This window comes from Sturnira hondurensis, unplaced genomic scaffold (genome assembly GCF_014824575.4).
Source record: "Sturnira hondurensis isolate 20B ecotype Veracruz unplaced genomic scaffold, ASM1482457v3 Scaffold0021354, whole genome shotgun sequence".
In the NCBI taxonomy this organism is placed as follows: Eukaryota; Metazoa; Chordata; class Mammalia; order Chiroptera; family Phyllostomidae; genus Sturnira; species Sturnira hondurensis.
The window spans coordinates 7,915,073-7,919,582 of record NW_028093985.1 but is presented as its reverse complement, the minus strand read 5'-3'; positions in this window follow the sequence as shown (position 1 = coordinate 7,919,582).

Here is a 4,510-nt window from a genome sequence, read left to right as displayed (position 1 = left end):
GCCCGTCATCAACTAAGGACGGGAGTTGGAGGACAGAAGTCCAGCTGCCATGTCTCCGAGAGGCCGTTCTTCACAAAATGTAACGTGCTCCTGACTCACCTGGGCATCTTAATACAATGCAGATTCTCATGCAGCAGGTGTGGCTGGGGCCCGAGGTTCTGCATTTCTAACAAGCTCCCAGGTGAAGCCAGGGCTGCGGGTCTGGGGACCACGCTCTGACTCCCCTACAAACGCTTTCTGCCGTTTCCTCCCAGATATAGTGCTTGTCTCAAATTCGTGCTGGGGGGTCTGTTTCTGGGGGGTGCATCTTGTTCTCTCATCTTACATTTCATGCTCCTGGTTCCCAGTTTTTCCAAAGCCCAACCACTACCTTGCAGTGTAACTCAGGCAGACACTTCATTTCTTCCTCTCCAGAATGAGGGGTCACACTGTCTAGTTCCCTTCCCACTCCAACATTCTAAAGATGTTCTCATTATCGCGCTTTCTACTCTCTCCCCAATCAGCTCTCCTGCGTTTGTGCATGACCTTTTAAAATCAAGCTGGCTTCACATTCTGCTCATCTTCAAAAGATGTCTCTAAACATAAATGGAAGCCTTTTCTTCAAACATAATAGCAAAAACGACATTTTCATCGTGCAAGAGAAAAAGAGACCATTCAGAAAAATGTAAGAATAGTAGTGTTAGGCTGAGGCTATTAAAATGGAAATCAGTGAGAAACCAACAAAAGATATGAAACCATAATCCAAACACATCTAAATAGGAGATAATATGTATAAGAAAACACAGTAGTGGGTTTGTAGACTATGTCTACTTTTTGATCAAACATCCCTAACATACATATACAGATACAAGCTGTCCCCCTTCCAGATAATCACTGTGTAAAAACAACTTTTCACATCTACGCTTAAAGCAATTTTGAAGTTCTTGAAGTTTACAGGAAACCAAGTATAGGAGTATAAACATAATATTACCACTTTGTCCCTGTTTTTTCACCCAAAATAATACAACCCAACAAACTATATTTCCAATAACTTAATCAATTTCCTAAAATATTAGTGTATAAAATCCATGCCTGTAATGGTCAGTTACTGCTGTGCAACAGACAACCTCTAACCACAGTGACATACAACAATAGGTAATGTCTCATTCAAGAGTCTATGTGTCTGCTGGTGGCTCAGCTTCAGGCTGCAGGTCTGTAGCTTGACACGCAGGGCTCTGCAAAATGTGAGTTCAGCATCTGGATGCCAGATGCTGATGGGCCAGCTATTCAAGCAGGTGATCTTTTCGTGACAGAGATCACACATTCCCAAGGACAGGAACATATTGTTTTTAGGCCTAGGCTTGGAACTGGTACACTTTTACTTCCCCACACTCCATCTCAAAGCAAGTCACGTGGCCAAGCCCAACATAAATAAATGTCTCCCATGGAGTTATCAGTAGATTAAGTAAATATCTGCTGAACAAAAACCTGCCAAAATGATAGAAAGAACTCTGGAGATATTTTCCAAAGAGATATGCCCAAAGTGATACAAGTGGCAATACTGTCATTGAAATAAGTATATAACTACATAAAAGGACCATCTTGGAGGCATAAGTTTCCCTTGGCTTGCTTAAAATAAGTTATTTTTGTGCTTTTTATAAAAGTCAAACTTCAGGCTTGACTGACTGAATGCATCTAATTTATTTATGGTTATAGGGGATGGAGACCTACCTAGAGAGGATCCTGGAGGTTATCAAGTCATGTTTCCTTAATTCTTCTCTCTCATAAATAATAAAATAAAATAAACTTTTAGAAAGAAAAGCAAAATTAACAGACTCTCCATTCTGATGTTTCCAGGCTGAAGCTTGGCAGGCCATCTGCACAGGAATGAAAAAGTAAAACACATTTGCTGAAGTCAGTTAGATTTTGTGGTCAGGGGCTTCCGCCAGTCCGAAGCCCTGCGATAAGCCAGGGGATCTACTACCTCGGCTGCTGCTTTCCAGTCAGCTGCATGCCTGGCACACTGCTTTGGCCCTCCAAGCTTCCATTTTTTTAATCATAAATGCTCTTCCAGGTGAAGCCACCCCTCACAATATGAAATCTATGAATCTATTGTATGTGGGTGATTTTCTGGTGTCCCTTTCCTTAATGAGAACTGCTTTGTAAAGCCACTGATTTCAGCTCTAGAAAGTATAGTAGTTTTTATGGCTAAAGACGGACAATGAAAATTGTCCTTTAACATTATATATTTTGTCTTCTGTAAAGAACAGATTCTGGTATAAAGTGGTATCTCGTTGTGGTTTTAATTTGCATCTCTCTGATGGCTAGGGATATTGAGCATCTTTTCATGTGTCTCTGGATTCTCTGTATGTCCTTCTTGGAGAAGTGTCTGTTCAAGTCCTTTGCCCACTTTTTAATTGGGTTGCTTGTCTTCTTAGAGTGGAGTCATGTGAGTTCTTTGTATATTTTGGAGATTAAAACCTTGTCCGAGGTATCATTGGCAAATACGTTTTCCCATACGGTTGGTTCTCTTTTTACTTTAATGCTGTTTTCTTTAGCCACGCAGGAGCTTTTAATTTTGATGAGATCCCATTTGTTTGTTCTTTCCTTTATGTCCCTTGCTCTAGGGGACATATCAGTGAGAATGCTGCTGCATGAAATATCTGAGATTTTCCTGCCAATGCTCTTCTCTAGGGGTTTAATTGTTTCACGGCTTATATTTGTCTTTTATCCACCTTGAATTAATTTTGGTGTATGGTGTAAGTTGGTGCTCAAGTTTCATTTTTTTGCACATAGCTGTCCAGTTCTCCCAACACCATTTGTTAAAGAGGCTATCTTTACTCCATTTTATGTTGCTGCCCCCTTTGTCGAATATTAATTGACCATAGAGACTTGGGCTTATTTCTGGGCTCTCTGTTCTGTTCCATTGGTCTATGTGCCTGTTTTTATGCCAGTACCAGGCTGTTTTGATTACAGTGGCCTTGTAATACAGTTTGATATCAGGTATTGTGATCCCTCCTACTTTGCTCTTCTTTCTCAAAATTGAGCCTGTTATTCAGGGTCATTTATGGTTCCATATAAATTTTTGAAGTGTTTGTTCTATGTCTGTGAAATATGCTATTGGTGCTTTAATAGGTATTGCATTGAATCTGTACATCGCTTTGGGTAGTATGGACATTTTGATGATGTTAATTCTTCCAATCATGAACACGATATATGTTTCCATTTGTTTGTGTCTTCCTTGATTTCCTTCTTTAGTGTTGTGTAGTTTTCTGCATACAGGTCTTTTACCTCCTTGGTTAGAGAGGATCCAGAGACACATAAAAAGATGCTAAATGTTACTAGCTATCAGAGAGATGCAAATTAATACCACAATGAGATACCACTTTACATGGGTCAGAATGGCCATCATAAACAAAGCAACAAACAAGTTGGAGAAGATGTGGAGAAAAGGCGACCCTAGTTCACTGTTGGTGGAATTGCAGATTCGTACAACCACTATGAAAAACAGTATGGAATTTTCTAAGAAAACTAAAAATCGATCTGCCTTTTGACCCAGCAATTCCACTGCTAGGATTATATCCTAAGAACCCTAAAACACCAATCCAAAAAAACCTATGTACCGCAATGTTCATAGCAGCACAATTTACAATAGCCAAGAGTTGGAAGCAACCTAGGTGCCCATCAGTAGAGGAATGGATCAAAAAACTATGGTACATTTACAAAATGGAATTCTATGCAGCAGATAAAAAGAAGGAGCTCCTACCCTTTGCAACAGCATGGGTGGAACTGGAAAGCATTATGCTGAGTGAAATAAGCCAGGCGGTAAAAGACAATACCATATGATCTCACCTTTAACAGGAACCTAATCAACAAAACAAACAAGCATGCAAAATATAACCAAATACACTGAAATACACAACAGTCGGACAGTGACCAGAGGGGAGAAGGGAGGGAATTTCAGGAACAAAGGGGAAGAGTTTACAGGAACAAGTATAAAGGACACATGGACAAAAACTAAAGGGGGTGAAAATGGGAGGGAGGTGGGGAGAGCTGGGGGGTAGGCTGGGATGGGGGTAAAAGACAGAAAACTGTACTTAAACAACAATTAAAATAAGTAAATTTAAAAAAAGAACAGATTCTCTTGGGATTTGCTTGGATCATTAGTAATGAGGTAACAGTTTCTAATCATTAATTCTCTAGATTAAAACCAAACAGTTGCCCTAGTTTGTTGAGTGATTCTGATGTGTCTGCAAAAATCCACACTTGTTTGCTCTTTTGGTGGTGGTGGAGGGGGGTGATTTTATAACAAAATGATAGATTAATACCAAAGGGTTATTGTAGCCATTATAATATGTTAAGAATCAGAAGGTGGATTTTGAATGAAGCCTTGAGACATGGGTATACATTCTACCCAGCAGTCAACAGACAGAAAAAGAANGGGGAGGGGAAGAAGGAGGGAGGACTAAAATCAGCTTCTAAAGCAAAAGTTATACATTCCCTGGACATCATTTTACAAATTAATTCTTAG